The sequence below is a fragment of the Podarcis melisellensis genome, assembly GCF_964234715.1.
Source record: "Podarcis melisellensis genome assembly, chromosome: 1".
Taxonomy (NCBI): Eukaryota; Metazoa; Chordata; class Lepidosauria; order Squamata; family Lacertidae; genus Podarcis; species Podarcis melisellensis.
This window is the reverse complement of record NC_138528.1, coordinates 103757170-103776436: the sequence shown is the minus strand read 5'-3', so window position 1 is coordinate 103776436 and position 19267 is coordinate 103757170. Positions and strand designations below refer to the sequence as shown.

Sequence of the window (19267 nt, the reverse complement as noted above, 5' to 3'; positions counted from 1 at the left end):
GCGTTTCCATGCCTTGCCCAACGACGCTTTCTCATGTGCTTTCGGCGTGCTGGTTCTTATTGTGATTCAAATGCAGATTCCATCATTTTGGGAGAGATCGGATCAGCAAAGGGTTACTTTAGCCTAGGCATTGTAAGTGCAAGCAACAGGACTCCATTGGCTTTAATTTGTCCCTGTCTTTCATTTGATACTACCAGTATTAATAGCTTTGCAAGGAAATTCTGCAGTCATTAATCATAATAATTAATCAGATCCAATTATATTGCATATAAATGCGAACAAATTGCTGAAAAAATAATGATCTATCACCAACATGTCATGACGAAAAGAGACTAAAATAGTAATTAGAAGCAGGATTTAGTTGTACACAAGTGCTCTGCTACCGATTTTACCAGGATGATGATCTGATGATGTAATTAGTGGGAAGTAAAAGTCTAGCAGGCGTTAGCAGCGGACTGCCTAATGAATGCAACTACAGAAAATAAAGGAATACTTTATTTATACATTAGCCATCATTTCCACACGAACTACTAATTCCTTGTTATCAAACCTAAAGGACTGGAAACAGGCAAGTAGCTTTCCAGTAACAGCACAATTGTATGCATTTTTTTCCTCAGAAGCGAGTCCAACTGAATTCAGTGTGGCTTACTCGCTAGTAAGTGTGCCTAGATAGGATTGCAGCCCTGTACACACTTACCTGGAAGAAAGTTCCCCTGTTTCTGAGTAATAGGATTGTGCCATAAGACTACAGCCCTACACTTACTAGGGTGTGAATCTCATTGAGCACAGCAAGACTTAACATGCATGCAAGGATGTATAGCACAGGCTGCCCATTTTAAAAATTCTGAGACTGTATAATTGTTGTTCCTTTTATTCTTGTGATGACTCTCCTTTTCAATATTTGCTAATATAAAGGGCTGTTTTAAAAGGTAAAACAAATAAAAATAACAGGGCATGGGATCCTCTACATTAAAAATTAACATTTTATTAGTAATTGTTACTGAATTTTTTTAGTTGAGGAAGAAGCAGCTGTTAGAAGAGAGCAAGATTTTGCTCCCATACGTATAGCTAAACAACTCCTTGAAGCATTACAAATGGTGCAAGTTAAAGTTACTACACACCACAACTTACATTCTGGCAAACTCTGGCCTGTAACTCTTGTACGATCGAGAAACCTTCACACCAGGAAAAATAAGTGCTACTGGAATCACTTCAACTTATTTTGAAGTAAAGCCATGTACAATTGGGCTGTAGATGCTTAATTTTTTTTTTTTAAAAAAATGACTTCACCATAAAGGTTTATCGCTTCACTGAAGCTATGTTTGGAATACAGCAATAACATTACACTTTGTGGTGTTCTGGTTCTGTTTGCTGATGGGGACATGCACCCATTTTATTTTTTAAAAAAAGCTCAGACACAAACACACATACATTTTCAAGCCTTTAAAACTGCTCAGCATTGGCTTAGTGGATAACACTAAATAGGTAACTGAGGATTGATGAACAGTTTTATGACAGACGTGCTACTTGAAAAAAATAAATGTTAAGTTCATCATAGTTTTCCGTACTAAGCACTGCACTTTACCGCCTTTGATCTCAGCGTTGTGACTACTACAAAGAAATAAAACCTTATCTTACCTTCTCCAGCATCTACTGCAGAAGACCTCAATAATGCATAAGAACATCTGGAAGTACGGTAATTTCAGCTATCAGAGATAAGAATTGACACAGAACAGGTAAAACCTACAAAGACCTTGTGTTGAAATGAGCTGATTAAGGTTGGGTTAACTTAAAACACGTTGTGTGTATATAGTATATTCATGCCATGCTTGCTACATCTTGCAATTTTATATAAGAGGAGGAAAAGGTGGAGAGGAACAATTATTTCTTCTTTTCAATCTATTGTAATAGCATGATTAGTTTGGAGCAGTATTTTGTTTTATATAAAGGGAGAGAAATGACAGTAAATCTCTTTCCATATACATCCATTTGGAGTTAACTGTGAGTTCATAGAGGATACATGGGCATAGTAAACAGGTTTTGAAATGACAATTTTTTACTGGTTGCAAGTGCTAATTGCTAGTTTCTCAAGGGTATAGAATTAATCACCTGCTAGATTTACAGTCTCTAGGTTGAGACCTGAGGATGGAAGCAATAAGAAAAGCTCTTGAGGGACATATCATATGGCGAGTCTAAATATCAGTCTCTATGCATATGTAAATTGGCAACAAAGTTTTTTCAAAGCTCAAGTATGCTAATTTCAAACAGGCAAGACTAAAGCTAGCTTTTAGCAGCTGTTTAACGTCTGCCTGTGGGTGGTAGAGAGAGCTTAAAATACAAGCAAACAGTGGTGCATAAGTAATTAAGCAACATTTTGCTGGGCATAAATAATTCTGTTTATATTGCTCTTTTGAAGAGTGTAGAATACAAAATAACAGATCGGGTGCACCTTTAGTCGCCAGAGGTTAGCCACTTTTCCTCTCTACCTTTCCTTTGGTTTCATATTTTAAGGATGAAGCAGAACCAGGTTAATGTTGTGTCTCTTCCCTCCCCTCCCCGCTGGACCCCCAAACCCCACACCTGCACACTCCGGAACTTCACTTATCATGAAAGCGAATCCATTCCTTTGCAGAAAGTTAGAAAGTATGTCTTACTTCTAGTTCAGCTGTGGTTCCTGTAATGATTTTCTAATACACTTTCTTTTTTAGTGGCATAAAAGAAATTTAAAACACATTGCCACAACCGGCAGCTTTGAATCTTTATAAGCATACCCAAAAGATGACAATTAAGGATAGATAGGAATTTCCCCCTTCCTTTAAAATGGTGAAACAGCTCAACTGTGTTTTCAAGGTCATAGCACAATGGCTGTTACATTTTTGTTGTTTTTTTAACTGACTTTGGACTTTTCAAATCCATTTATGATTTTTGCCTCTATTAAAAGGATACAGATAGTTGTTAAGTTGTGCTCATAAAATCAGATTTAATTGATGTGTGCATAGTCAGAATAATTTTGATTGCTTACCCTAGGCTAGTGGAGGTAGCTAAAAACTGGACAAACCTATTTAAAGGCATGAATAACTATAAATCCCCATTTGTATCAATAAGTATCTTGGAACTGACCTGAAGCAATATGGAAGATTTGGCAACATCTAGTCTGGGAAAATGGATTATGAGTGTTGGTTGTGAGTAGTGTCTCATTTTAAAAGCTTGATTTTGATTAAATGTTAACAGTTGCCGGAATTAATGGTTAAAAGTGAGAACAGGATGCTGGGCTAGATGGCCCTTCTGATTCTCTTAAAGCAACGTTCGCTTCCTATATAGTTGACCTAATTAAATATATAATCTCTAGTACAGTATATTGGATAGTTCAGTTGGCCAAAGCATGGTACTCATAAACACTAAGGTCGCAGGTTTGATCCCCATATGGGATGGCTGAATATTCCTTGACTTCATGGTCTCTTCCAACTCTACAATTCTATGAATCTTACCTGTTTTCCTTTAGTAATTCCCCTTGCAGAGCTGATATATAATTCAAGATATAAGGTGAAAAAGCAGTGGATGATTTTATACTGGAACACCATGTGGCAGCTAGCTTGGCAGTCTATGCTGTTTTTATGAGAACAATTTTGCATGTAAGAGGGGCTTGTGTAATTCCTCTCACCTCACCATGTGCATTGCTCAATACTTTGACTATCAGGATGCTCATTCGTCCATCACAGAGACTGTAAACTACTGTCACATTCTTGAAATAACTATGGAAAAGCTCATTGGCCTGGTAACAGTCTTCATGTGGTGGTTCAGAAGAAGGTATATTCCTTCCCTTCTGTCATGCAGCTAACTTCATATATGGCATTGGCACTGAGGAATGCGGAGGCTGGCATGGTGCAGGTGTACCAGTAGCAGTACTGGGTTGACTTTGCCAGGGTACCTGCTCAGGGCCAACTGCTGCTGTTTAACTGCTCCATTAACCTGCATCTGTTGAATGGAAGACTCTCAGATGACCTTCCATATAGTAGTAGTAAGAACAAGGAGAAATGGTTTGCAAAGATAAATTAAACCTGAATAATGGTGCATCAGTAGAATACAATTTATGAATCACTGGTCTGAAATAGCTGAACTGATTTCTACAAGATTGCTTCATAATACATGGTTTTAGGGTTATATCCTTAAGATAAAACCCCCAATGATCTGCGCTTTTTTGTTGGTTAGAACACCCATTTGAAAATAATGCATTTGAATTGTATGTCCGGGATCATCATCTTTGTGTTCTGATTTCTGCCTTCTATTTGCTTTTCTTCATGGCTTTTTAAATAGATATGATTATTGGAGTCTGATTCCAACTGGAGCTGAGCATTTTCTTTCATCTTACACACATGATTTGCATATAGTGACCTAAACATAGGCTATAGAGGATGGCAAAATCCATGCATTTTAAAAATATTATTTACCTAATACAAAGAGATATTTTTTTTTGCCTAAACTTATGAATCGATTTTAAACTGAGCCAGTAAACTTTCATATTTCTCTTCTTTTGAGTAGTATTTTACATTTGCATGAATAAATATTTTACTACGATGAAAGGAATCTGATTAAAAGCAAGTTCCCTACTACTGATGTAACATCAGAAAGACATTAAGGCTGAGTGTGTTTCCACCGCTGGCTTTTGAATTCATGTATACACAACATTACCCATGATGCAGAGCTATCCTGTTTCTTAAGAAATACTTATGTTTGATGCTTTCCCCTTCAAACCAGCTTTTAAGCCAGAGTTGCTTCACAGTTGAGCTGAGGTGTGTACATTTGAGATAGCCATTGGGCATGTGCAGATGATAGATGAACCCAAACAGGTAATGATCATTGGGTGAAGACATCTCCACCCCATCTCAAATGTAACTACTACTACAAATGTAGCCTGAAACTCAGCAGGGTGGGAGGAATAGCCTAAATCACAAAAAAATTACACACCCAGTAAGCTAATGAGTATGCATCCATTTCATTTAGTCCAGAGCTAGAAAGATTTCTTTTAGCTTCAGGAAACCCACACATATATTAAAGACCCCTTTGGTTATCATTGCTAGTGTGGCAGAATTTGCTTCTATCCTGAAGAGTTTCGTTGTCCCATGAGTTTAAAGACAATAGTACACCATATAGAGAGCCAATAAATCAATTAGCCTTAACAGCCAGTGTTCAGGAAATGCATTTATTTTCTTCGGTGAAAACACAGCTCCTTCCCCTCCCCTCCTTATAGCCATACTTCATACTGTTAAGGTCATTTTTTCATCTGGAAATTAAATCTAGTGTTTGAAAAAATCACTTGCAAATTTCATAAAGAGGAAAATGTATTTATTAATGTAAGATCATAGGTTTGTTTTATTTGTAATTATCCATCTTAAGAGTAATTGAGATTCTAAACACTAGCTAATAGCCTAGCTGTCTCAAATTACTATTGCCTGTAACTTTACCTTGCCAAATATCAGTGAGATTTTCAATTGCTACACAACTGCTAAAGCCTGGGTCATTTTGAAACAATTAATCGAAAGAGGTGATTAATAGCTTAATAATGTGTTGCTCTGTTTAAGATGTGCAAGGAGCACATGCAGGAAAAGAACCTGGAGTTTTGTGTCCTACAGCATCACCTACCTAATTGAAAAGCCAGTGGTATGCATTACTGCTGCTTTGGGATTGCATTTTGAGTCCCCTTGTTTGATCTGTGCAGAGCAAATGTGTAAATCTCTAACATGTGTTAATTTAACACTTCTGAATATTGCTTGCTACGTGATTTCAAGGAGCATAAAGTTTATGATGGCATAGAGCACACCAGGCCAAGTAAAAGTAATAATCACACTTAGATCAAATAAAGGGCGCGATGGATGTAAAGACATTAATTACTCCATACAGTCTTGCAGTATATGTAAGAGTTATTGCCACCAGCGCAGAGAAGAGGACATCGATGCAAAAAAAGAGAGATGATGTGGCTTCTCGTAGGTGCAATGAATTGGTGGCTGAATGCAGTTAGAATTCATGTCTTCAGTGTATTCAGTTAAGTTTTATTGGCTTTCAAAAGTCATTGGCTTAACCCATTATGCAGTGATGTATCTCTTGTCGGTTTGGACAAATGCTTCTCTTCTCATTCATACCGTGTGTACTGTATATCAAGATGCGGCTTTTTCTTGCTGAATTAAGACCACGGAGAAGATTTCCCACAGTACTGGGACTAAACCTGTAGATGCTCTGCCGGACTTAGGCAAAGGGTTCCTTGGTTCAGGTTGGCCGGTTGCTGCTTTACCTGTCGATACACATCAAAGAAGAGCAGAAAGGGTAGAAAGCTGAATCCAGGACTAGACGGAGGTCAGAAACAGGGAAACCCATATCTCAGGGGCAAGGAGGCGAGAGAGAGAGAGAGCTCAGGCTAGGAATAAATTGTAATGGCAGTGTGCTTCTCTGAGAAGGTCAGTGAGCTGTTCTGAAAATTCATCTGCAATATCAAAGCCTGAAAAATTCAGCACAGATGAGGGCTGGGGAGGCCTTGAAGTTCTTGAGCAAGTGGACAGAGGGAGTACTGTAACTGTATTTGGGGGAACAGTTGGAAGGAAGGATATTGGTTCAAGTCTAGCCACCTCTCACTGTATCCTTAGAACACGGAGTGGGCAGCAAGTTGTAACTTCCAGTGACTAAAATGGTTCCCCAGGATTATGCCCATCTAGTATTCAACTGATTGTTAATGTTTTCATATGTGTATAGCAATAGCTGTTTGGTATGTAGAAGCAGTAAGCTAGCTAGGAAGACAGCTGTTCCCGAGGAGCAGTCACATCTGTTCCCAAACACCAGGAGGTGGCAGGAAGAGGGGTCAGCAATCTTTCTCTAGTTTTTCTGTGGTTTTGCCCCTTGCCTCCATTCTTTATTCTGTATCTCTAGACCAGTGATAGCTAATGTGGTTCTCTCCATATGTTTTGAAATCCAGCTCCCCTGGCCCACTGTCAGGGGGTGTGTGAGTTGGGTTCCCTCAATATCTCAAGGGCACCACATTTGCTACCACTGCCCTAGACCATATGGCAAAAGGAAGGGGGACAGAAAAAATAATGGTGTATAAAGGAGCTGAATCAATGCAGTCTGACCGAAATGGGGTACTTGGGGTAGTATTTATTTTTTATAATAAAGCTGAGATCTGGATGTGTTGTGTTTATTAACAACTTAAATTAGCGGTTTTGTAACCTAGTCACTTGTGCGGGGTTTAACCTAGCCTCTTCCACTGTAATGGGCAAGTTTAATACATACACATTTTAGAGAAATACATTAGATAAATATATGAAAATAAGCAATTGCTCTCTCCACCTCCCCCCCCCCAGTTAAAAAGATGGCGGCAACTCTAACCATACAATATTCCAGTCACTTTTTCCTAGGCAAGTTAGCTTCTTTCTTACCTTTCTTTCTTATCATCTTTCAAAACTTTTAGAATATCATATAACTGAAGAAGCAATTCAGACACTGCCAAAAACAGTTTCTCTTGCCAACTCAAAAGAAAATAATAAACCTGGGTGCTGCAAAAGTAGGCTGCAAAAGGGCCTAGTTCTATGTCACCAGCTAAAGCACCTCTCAGTTGCACCTCTCAACTACTTGCATGCTCCTTTATGAGTAACCTTTGTATATTCAATTATTATTACTTTATTATATAATATGGTGATCATGCTAACTTACAGCACACTTAAAACTAAATTAAAAGCACATGGGCTAACAACAACTTTTATAATTCTAGCCCTGCACAACCTTTTTTTTTTTTTTGACCCTGTGATTATTAAGATCCCAAGTTGACGTCTAGCTGTTTTTCTTCATGTCTTGCAACACAAAAAGCTCCTGGCCAATGCTCCCCTGTATGTAATTAATTTGGCCAATTGCTTCTGCTAAGTGCCCTTTTCTGACTTCATAGTCTATAATCTGCTTCTTAACATTTGAACAAACTGTTCAGCCAAGTCATTGAGGACTGGGTGTTGTGTAGTCTTGGTTAAGCATGTGATTTTGCTGAAGTTCTTGAATTCCATTAAATGGCTGATGAAACAAACAATGGGAGTGTTATTACTGACCATATGCTTTGAGATTCTCTTTGACAGATTCCCATTATCTTCTCTTTTCCTTGGCAAACAGATTGTAGAATTGTAGAACTGCAATGATGTGTACTGATGTTGTGGAAATCACACAGGACCATTTTGATGAGAAATTCAAGGCAATGCATGTTTGGCCCTTGAAAGGCCTAATAAAACGCTTGGACAGGCTCTAGTATCTTTTGCATTTTCTAGATGACCCTATCTGGAGAGATTCTGGATTCCCTATAATTCCAGCTGTCCATTTTTCTACTATGGACACGTTTTCAGACGGACTGTTTGTATTTTGCTCCCAAATTCCCTTTTGGCAACTAAACTCATTTATGTCTCGGGTGTTAAAATTTCAACTTTCTTAGGCATTGATATTTCAGCTTTGAACTGATAATATAAATGGCACTTGGGAAAGGCACCCCGATGGGAGGTCCTTTTATGAGCCCGGTGTTATACATTAGTTGTGAGGCTCCTATGCTTTTGCTAAATACAGATTCTATCCCATTTGTTCCCTTGCTTATATTAGGATTGCTGAAATTACATTAGACATCCACATTTTGAGCCAGAGTCCTAAATGCACTGTGATGCTTACAGCAGACACTTGTAATATGAGCCTCATTCATTTCATTAGACAGAAGCAGATGCATTCTGCATTGCCAGTGAAAAGAAAGTGGAAAGTTCATTGCGTGTGTGTGTGTGTGTGTGTGCATGCATTACAATCCTAACCCAAGCGTCCATAATCACTGGATCAGGGGAAAGAAAGAAAGAAAGAAAGAAAGAAAGAAAGAAAGAAAGAAAGAAAGAAAGAAAGAAAGAATTAATTCTCCATTATTTATTTGTAGATCATACTCTGCATAGGTATTTGAATGTCTTGCTGAGTTCTGATTTCACAGAGGAGCAGAGCCCGGCATTTCAACCATGCAGTAGACATTATAGAAATATATATTCTGGAGCTGAATAAAGATGTCAATCTGATGGTCTGTTATTAAGGTAAAAGGTCATCTATATAAACATTGGTGAGATTTCCTAACAGCCCCCTCTCCAAACCAAATGGAGGGCCTCTTTATCTATTTGCTCATAATTCTTTTCGAGTGCTGTGAACAAACGAGATGCAAATAGAGCTGGTCTTTCAACTGTCAGGCTAGGCACGCTGCATCATATCTGCATGACATGGGGTGAGGAATTGCAAAGGAAGTTCTGGGTCACCAGTGACAGAGAGACTGGCGTTCCTGCCGTGAAGCTGTGCAGACTAGCATCTGATGCTTTTCAGAAACCTTCTTGGGCCAGTTAAGATGGATGTTGTTGTTTGTCTGCAAGGCTGGAAACAAGTAGAAAAATAAATAAATGGTATCTTTGTACATTTAAGCTAAAATTTCAACACACATTTATTCCAAAGATGAAAACAAAGGCTTTTGACAGAGTTAAAAAATTACAGCACTCAAAATGTTAACTTAAAAACAACGATCAGCATTAGCAGGGTTCTTTGGTCCCACTCTGATGGGTAAACAAACCGCTTTAATATTTTTGTGAATTTTGTTGCAGCAAGAGAGATGTGTTCTCTAAGATCTTAGGCTGGGTAAAATGACTCCAGCACTTTGAATTGTGTGTGGAGGCTAACTGAAAGTCAGGGCAAACTTTTCAGTGTTTGTATCACATATTCTTGTATCCAACTCTTGCAAGGAGGTGGTTCATTGTACCAACTGAAGCTTCTGGAGAGTTTTCTGGGCTACCTCTGCGCATAGAGGTCAACTTTTCCCTTTTCTTGCAAGGAATCCTATTCAGAATAAGGGAATTTCCTTTTAAAAAGAGAAACCCTGAAGTTATAAAAGTGAGACTGACAAGTGCTAGGTCTCTGTCGTGAGCACAGCTTTCAGGTACATTCTTATTAAGAAAAGCCAAACACAGATGTTTAGGAAGTTTGTAGGAATTTTAATTTGACTTAGTTTATTCTATTGTGATTGATGATAATTTATCCTTTTACCATTTTTGTAAACCGCAGTGTAGTGTTCAGACTACACATCTCAGGGAAAACCAACATGGTGCTTATTAGACGTTGCACCGAAACTACCACCAGCCCAAGCCAGCATAGCCAATGGCCAGAGAAGATAGGAATTGGTGCCCTTCAATTGTTGCTGGACTACAAGGTGGCAAGAACTTCCTGTCCACTAGTTTCTAAATACTTCCACCAAGTACTTTCAGTTCCATCTTTAGTTCCATTTCCCACTGCTCTTTGACTAGTTTAACACAGCTTCCAGGCAGTAGTTTTGAAGAGAGATTCCTGCTGCTGGATTTGATGCAGAAAAATGGAGCTAGATGTCATTATCATATTGATGAAACTGCACTTCAAAATTATAGACAGTCTATTTCAGCAGCTTTATGTAGATGTTAGAAGAAGAAGAAGCAGTGGAGGCAAGAACAAGGCTTGTGAGATGCTCAAGAAAGCGTTTGGGAGAAGATGACGACAAAGGCTCATGAAGCTGCTTTCTGGAACCGTCCTATCACATAGAACAGATCCATTTCAGTGCAATCCCTCTGTCCTTCCAGGTTACTCCAGCAGCTTAACAGGAGAGCCCATGATATATAAAAAAACTGCTGAGTGAACTAATAGAATGAACCAGGTATAATTGCTTTTGTCATTCTGCGGATGCAAACTGTTTACGAGGCTGGCTAAAGCAATATTAGTCCCATGCCCAATTTGCAGCGCCCAAGAAAGCCTGGAGCTGTGAAGTGATTGCATGCTCAAAAAGTAAAGGATCATCACCATTTACAGATTCTCCCCGAGGAAAAGTAATGTCCACATGAGTCAAAGGATGAGGCAATTCCTGTTGCTGTAATGCTTTGCCATCAGTAGTGGACACATACTAAGCCATTCACTGGAAACGACTGCAAGAGTCCAATGAGCAAATAGTTGCACATACCTTACCAGATACTCTATAGTATCAGAAAGAGAGAGAGAGAGACAGACTGACTGACAGACAGACAAGACACACACCTAAGTAAATGCAACAAGAGGCAACTGGCCATCCCTCCACCTTGCAGATATGTCACATCAAACTACTCACCATTTTGGCTCAGGGTTTAACAGAGGAGGATGTTTCATGCCATCATGGTAGAATATTTCACATATTTCAAATATTGTGTCCTCTCACATTCATTGCAAGTCTTCTTCAGTGAATGCTCTTAAGTGTCTTCTTTGAACCCTGGCCAGTCTGAACCCTTTTGAGTATTAGAGGGCTTAGTCCCAGAGAATGGAAGATGGGGTGCTCAAGGGTTATCATTTTAGTGGCTATGATAAACTCTTATTAGGGAAGTGGGTAATTAGAGACCTAGGTTCTACCCTCCCCATTCTGATCTTCAGCCCATTTACAACGATGAAACACAGCACATAGATCATGTTATGAGTACTGAAGTTTCACATAACCTGATTAAACAAAGCTGAGAATCTGTGAAAAACAAACCTATCCAAGATGAGGTTATAAAGTAGAAAAGTATAAACACATATCTCTAAGACCTAAGTATTAAAATCAGCAAGTGCTCGAATAAGGCTTGATGCCTAATACACAATTTGGATTGATGTCTGTCATACTTCAGGGGGAGAGCTGTACATGTGCCGCTGACAGAATCAGGAGGGCCTGATCTATAGATCTCAAGGAATGAGCAGGCAGATATGGAAGAAGGTGTTTTCTCATATAAATGGGTGCCAAGTTGTTGTATGGCGGCAACATCACCTTGCACCTTGCACTTTTGAGGAGACAGTACAATGGTTCGAGGAAATGTGTAAGATGCTTGCAGTAGGTTGCAAGCTAGCTGCTGAATTCTGCACTAGCCTCAGTTTCTTGACCAGCCTCAAGCAAAGCATTGCTGTAGTCCAGTGTCAATGTGCAGATTATTCGGCTTCAAAGGGAGTTGCCTCACTCATAAACATTTTTTTAAAAAAATGTAAAACTCGTTGACTTTAATTGCAACCTCATATGGCCATTCTCAGGTACGAGCCAGTGCCATCCTGGAATGTTTGGCTTGGAGTCTGCAGATCTTTCTCCAGTTTGATGGCTAACTCTGTTCCTTGCAGGCAGATCTTCTAATAGTGGATTAAATCAAGAGAAAGCTGATTTCACATGGGATTTAAAGTGCGACTTCCTCTGTGTCCAACTGAGCATGTTTTTGTCACAATTTGCTATTGGCTACAGAATGAATTCTGTTTTACAGACTTCGTCACCTCTAACTATAAAAAAGCATAACTTTCTCTAACTCTCTTCCAATAGTTCTAATATATACCCCCCCCCCCGCAAGACTGTTAAGTCTGTAGGATAGCTTGCTGAGGCTTTCGCCTCTGCGTTATGCCAAGGCATTCATTTTTAGCAAACACAGATTAATTAAAAGCAAATCTCATATGATGAGCGTCCACAACTTAGCTGAAAGAGGAATATTGTTTTCTAAAGAATTTTTGACAATACCATAAAATTCAGAGAGAAGCCTGAGTCTTGTTTGGAGCATGTTGATTAGTGAGGTTTAATTTTCTATAGCTCTTTCTGATATTGTTGTAAATATTTTCATCTATTATGCATAAGAAGGAAGTACATTAATCTGTCAGAATATAAATGATTTTCATCCGGCCACCATGGCTTTTGAAGGATTTATTCCACGTCTGTTGTGCTATTGTTTGCCCCCAGGATGTGTAATATATATTTTAAGGGAATGTGGCTTATAGTGAGACACCTATATTATGTGTGTGATTAATATTAGTGTTACAATGAATGAGGTCTTGTGGTCTGTCTTTGCTCTTATAGCGACTTAATCATTTCTCTCAACAGCCCAGTCATCTTAATAAAACATTCCACATGCTAGTTTGTTTTTCTGCAAAATGACAAATGCAACTGTGGTAAGATGTGAATTTTTCTGTTATTAAATGTATAGGATCATGAATTTAATTTACCGTACTGCACACACATGATTGCATTATACAGAACTGTGGATTCTTAATCCAAACCTATTCTCCCCCTCTCCCTGCCTTGCTTATTGTGAATTCCATTGTAAACTTTGCAAAATTATATACTGAAAGTTCAGCTCAGAGTGTAAGGGACAGAATACTGGGGGTTTTGGTTATAAAATTGTCATCTGTGAACAGTGTGGCTATGTAGATGCATATTTCAAGGATCATGTTTAAATTTGCAACCAATTGTGAAATTACTTGACCTGCCAGATCACCTGGTTTACATACCTATTCACTGAGTATCCTTTCTGAGAGTTACGGGGCTGTACTGTGAATCATGTTGTTATTCTTTTTCTTTAGCTAAGCTCTCATGTGACAAATTGAAAACCTTCTAAAATACAGGAGGATAAAATGCAGCCGCCCAGATCTTGCAACTCTAGTGTCTGTGCTTGGAAGCTTCAGGCACACATGATGTTCTGCTCGAGGAGGGATTAGCTCGTCACTTTCAGCGCTGGGAAATGCTCTGTTGTGCATAGTGGAGAAGGGAACATGGGTGAGCCTTTCTGATACTGAAGGGAATAGGACAGTCCCAGCAAAAACATGTGTTCAGTTGAGGCTTGCAGAACTATGGATAGCGGTGGCCGAGAACACCATACGGCAGAGAACACCCTTCTGGAACTGAGGATGGGCTGACACAGATTGTTCTATGTATTGGAATGAAAGTCATATTTGCTTGCTCATTTGTTTAATAGACCAGTGTTGTAAGAGAATCACCTCACAGATGGTCAAACATAGCATATTATTATTATTTCTTAAATTTGTATACTGCCCTTCATCCGTAGATCTCAGGGCAGTTCACAACATAAAATTTTATATAAGAACGAAAACAAATCAATAACAACATATTTAAAAGGGCATCAGATGTCAATCAGCCAAAGACCTGGTTGAAGAGGAATGCTTTTGCCTGGCACCTAAAAATGTATAATGAAGGTGCCAGCTTAACTTCCCTGAGGACAGCATTCCACAAATGGGGAGCCACTGCAGAAAGAGAGCTGCCACCTTCCAGACCTCTCATGGAGGATGCACATGAAGAAGGGCCTTAGATTATGATCTCAGGATAAGTTCATACAGAGAGAGGTGTCTATTGATTTATTGTGGTCCTTGGCCGTTTAAGGCTTCATAAGTCAAAGCCAGCATTTTGAATTGGGCCTGGAAGCTGATTGGCAGCCAGTGCAGTCAGACCAGGATGGGTGGAATATGCTCAAACCGTCTTGCCCCTGGCCGTTGAATTCATTGTTGGCTGAAGTTTCCAAATAGCCTTCAGAGACAGCCCTTATAACACAAACTCTTTAAAGACGTTCTCCTTTGAGTTCTAGCAGGATGATTCCCCATGTTCTGTTATCCAGTAGTTGTATGATGTTGTGCAGCCTTTGCATTTTGAAACCATTTTTGGAAGTATGGGTTGGAGCTTGACATCCATGATCACTTCTTAGAGAAGGGCTTTCCTACCTCTGTTTTCTATGCACTCAAGCGGCATGTTCCAGGAATAGATTGGGGTGGGGAGGAGAGGAGAGGAGAGGAGAGGAGAGGGAGGAGAAGTCCCCTTGTGTGAGCAGAAGTCATTTCACTTTGTTGGATTCAGCCCTAAGGATACCATTAGGAGGAAACTATAAGGATCGGATCCTCCAGGAAATGCTGTCCTGAATTTCCCCCCAAGAGAGGAATGAGCTGAATCCAGTTGAGTCTTGCTGCTGATCCAACAAATACTTCCATGGGTAGAAAGGGAAAAGTGATTTTTGTAAATTCTCCGTTTTCCTTCCAACCATTGCACCACAAACATAAGGTGAGAAAAAGAGTTCTGCTAGATTAGGCCAAAGCTCCATCTTGTCCAGCATCCTATTCTCACAGTGGCCAACCAGGTGCCCATGGGAAGCCTGCACTCAGGTCCTGAGAGCAGCAGCACTTTCCTTGATCCTAAAGGTCTTCCAGTCCTTTGGAGCAGAGATGGCCAGGCACAGGGAAGATTCAGCACCCACCGAAGTCTTGCTTCTTCAAAGTCGGAGGCTCCATTGAAGCAGAGGGACACAACTGGACAGAACTGTCAGCAGAGAGACACAAATGGAACACAACCTTCAGTTATTATGATACTGGAAACCCACAATCACCTAGGTGATGGGGTTCAGAGAGGAGATTGTAGGAAGCTGAACCATATGCCAAACATTTCTACAATGTTGTGTAGCTGAATAGTCTGGCAGGGAAGACATGTACAAAGAAATAAGGATGTCATCTTGATTGCTAGATGTTTTACCTGGGGCTGCAATACAGCAGGTCTGCTTCTCCCCACCCCCCAGTGGAACTCAGAGGATGGGATGTAGGAGTTTTCAAAGATTAGCAAAGGATTTGTGGGGCTGCGATATAGCTAAATGATAATGGGGGTCAGGAGGCATGGCCAGTAGTATTGTAATATTTGTCAAGGAGCCTGACTTACGGTTTGAGACAAACAGTTCCTGTTAGGACGTTTACATAAAATATTAGTATTTTTATAAAGCAAACATGTAGATATCACTGATTTTAAAATACCTAAAGTTATCAGACATCTAATGAAAGTTGTCTGCAATGCAGAACAAGAGGGGAGGAGGTGGGGTGGAGAGAAGGGTAATTGCACTAAATTCAGCCAGGATACGGCAGACAAGGGCTTTAAAAACTTCAGAAACATCAATTAAAGCTCAAGTTCTGTGCAATAAGCATCAAAAATTGATAAAAACTCAAATTTAGGTTTTTAGATTTAGTGTTTAAATCAATCAACTGCAAACAAGATTTAATTAAAGAATATTATTTCAAAGTGTAATTACCTACTGGGATTAGAATGAACCTCTATTGCCCATAATGTTCTCCTACTGTGATCCCACACTGAAAAATGTTGAGTTTTAGATTAATATGCATCTTGTAAGTACAAGTCCTAATCTCAATCTTAAAGGACATTTAAAACACACTTGGAACCTTCTATGCAATCAAGCACAGTGTGACTACAATGTCCACCATGCTAAATTTGTGATTACATTTTTTATGTGCATGATTTAAATCGCTTTAGCAGCCGTCCAGGGAGCATTTTACCCTGCATATTAATTACACAAAGGCTTTGTCATGTGAGGGTCTCAGTGGTCATGGTCTGTAATCCAGCTCATTTGAACTGTGAGTACAGTTTTTGAGCATGCTGTGCACATCAAGCCTGGCTTTAAAGCTAGAATATGCCGAGATGGTTAACAGGTATGGTTCCGGCTTAAGGAATGAATGCCATTTATTTAGTGACATCTGCAAACTAATTGCTTAAAAATCTGATATTGCAAAAGGCATAAAAGGCTGAAGAAAGGATGCTATTAACACACAATAAAAATATGGCAAAGGAGTTTCTTTTTGTAGCTTTGTCTTGTTTTTTCCCCTTTTAAATAGAAGCACCTAAATAACAATGCTATTATTAAATGAAACAGCCATCATTTACATATAAAAGCTGATTGGTCTTATGTTCAAAATGTACTTTAATTTAGCAGTGCTTCACAACACCCTCTGATCCTTTTTAGGATTTGTAAATATCCTTTTCATGTTCCTGTGTGTGTGTGTGTGTGTGTTTGTGTGTGTGTGTTGTCTTTGCTTGTTTTGATATAGTTTATCTTATTTAAATACCAGAAGGTGGCAAGGTACCCAGAAATTGCTAGGTACATTTTCCCACTATATGCTGTTAACGTATCTAGCAGGCATCTAGCAGAATTTTATTCAGGAACAATATGAAACCTGTGTGCTTTTTCAGCAGATAAAATCCCCTCTTTCTGTTATTTGACATGGAAATATCTTATTAGAACATTGTTCTTAGATGGGGGTTCAGGAACTGGTTCTGATGGATGTCCCCAGTGCGTCACACAAACACTTCTCATTGTCCACTCACTTCACAGATTTATCCACTGTATATGTGCACTTAATGGTGGTCAGTTGAGGAGGGGCCTACATGTACCGCAGAATGAGTGGGTGGAATTTAACATTACACTTGTATGATTAGGGAATTTCTGTTTGCCAGACAGAATAATCTCCCCTCTCTTCCCTCCTGTGTGCTGTTCTAGGGATTCTTCTTCTGAGAGGATTGGGGGGGGGGGAGAGCTCATGGTGAATGGGGGGTGGATGGAAACCCCTCTGAGCTACTGTGAGTCTTCTCCTGGCTTCCACTTTGAGTTTGAGTTCAGTCCAGCCCAGAGTCCTGAGACAGCAGAGTGGTCTGTCCTACATCCACCTGGAGGACAGTGGGGCTGTCATTTTTTCATTCTTCCTCATGTCAAAGTACAACACCCTGCTAGTAGAAAACTAGCACTTAAAGGAGTAGTATTGGTTAGAACCTTGTGTTAGTTTTTTAATTTTATTTTCAGGAAGGGTTTGGGGTTGTTGTGTTTTTGGCATAGTGGAAGATTCAGAACATCGCCCAGTACTATAATTTGTAATTACTTTTTAGAATGACCAGCAGATCAGAAACAATGCAGTCCATTGGTGTGCATTTTTACAATGGCATTCTAAGGCAATTCATTGGAACGACACTCCCTTTGCCCCCCTCTCCCGTCAGATGCACCAGGTAACGTGAGTGCTATCTAGGCTGAAGATCATGTTTTGGAAAACACAGTGCAAAATGAGTACACTAATTGACAGATTTATGCATGAAAACCTGTGGGCTGTGCACAAGGCTGCAACTGAAGAGTGACCTAGCCACATGTTTCTCCTCTTGACCTTATCACGGAAGAAATGGCAGTCTCTTGATGTACAGACAACTTATTTCACAGGCAGCTCCTCTTACCCTGCAATGCTAGAAAGAGAATTAGGAGACGCTGCTTGCTCAGTTTGTTCATGATGGAACAGAGAAGGTTCAAAAGAGAAGCCCCAGACTTTGAAGTCTCAGACTGGGGGTGAAGAGGAGAGTTTACCATCTGTGATGAAACCCAAGAAAGAGTCACCTCAAAGACCATTTGAGGAACTATGAGTGAAACTGTCATGGGCTATTTTTCCTTCCTTACTTCATTGGTCGAGCAATCTGTATATTTGGTTGGACTGGGAAATCCCATCACAATAATAAAAGTCAAAAAAGGAACAAAACATGTGAAGATTCATAATATTCTTCTGATCTTTGAAGAGCTGTTTTTATTGAAGGATGGGGCGCTGTGAAGCTGATGTTTCTGCATCTATAAAGGGATGACTTATGTGAGTCTAGCAAACTTTAGTACTAAACTTTGGAATTTTGGGTCAGTTTATATTTATTTAATGTATCTCTGCTCCACATTTCGGGGCAAATAGCCTTCACAAAATGACTTACTTTTGAAAAAAAGAAAAACACCCTAAAACACATAAACTACAAAATACAATTTCAAAACTAAAAACCATCAGCAAAATTCAAAACCAGCACCAATGTATGTTCTCTATTTAAATGGCAATGTGAAATTAACTTGCTGTGACTTTTGAGAAGAATTTTCGTACCAGTACTAGACATCTCCAGGAACGTCTGTGTCTAGCATGGTAAGGTACAATAGATCTTGCAGCAGGACATGAAAACTCATAGACTTAGGTCTTAGACCTCTTAGAAGAGGGTTAAAGTAGAATGAGCCTTGGCTGTTGTTGTTGTTATTCAATAATTACAACACACACAAATGTTTAAATCAAGTCCATTTAATTTCATTTCATTTACACCTCACTTTTTCCATGTTAAAGTATAATACTGCAGTGCATTAATGTAATGTATATAGGAAAGTTGTAGAGCAAGGTACCCTAGCCTCTCCCTCCCAAAAATATCTATATGGCCCTTTTCAAAAAGAAAGCAAAGAATGTAATCACTTTAGAATTCTAAATCTCAGCATAAAACTGTGCGCCTTCGTTGATCTATTAGAAAGGTAAACTTTTAATGAAGAGCGAATGGGATCACCTTTGCTTCTTGGGGTAATAGAACAGAAAAAGCAAACAAACACATTTTTCTTACTGCCACATGCCTCTCCTTAATAATAAGTTTTGTCTCTTCTGCAGAAAGAGATGCCATGCAAAGTCTCATTAAATTAGCTGACTGATGGAATAAATACACAGTCCATGGCTCTCCTGTCCATAGCAAACCAGGCAAGGGTCTTGCTATCAGACTTTTGCTTATTTACATATGCCTTGGACTCTTCTTACAGATATGTAAATTATTCTGGTTAAAACTAAATGCTAAAGTCTACACCATTAGTCTTCCACT

General features: G+C 39.3%; 1 long non-coding RNA gene across 1 annotated transcript in view; it reads right to left on the bottom strand.

Moving 5' to 3' along the window:
* The window catches only part of LOC309380452, a 244569-nt gene that overhangs the window by 131285 nt on the left and 94017 nt on the right, over positions 1 to 19267 (bottom strand). The gene's annotated exons all lie outside the window — the stretch shown is intronic.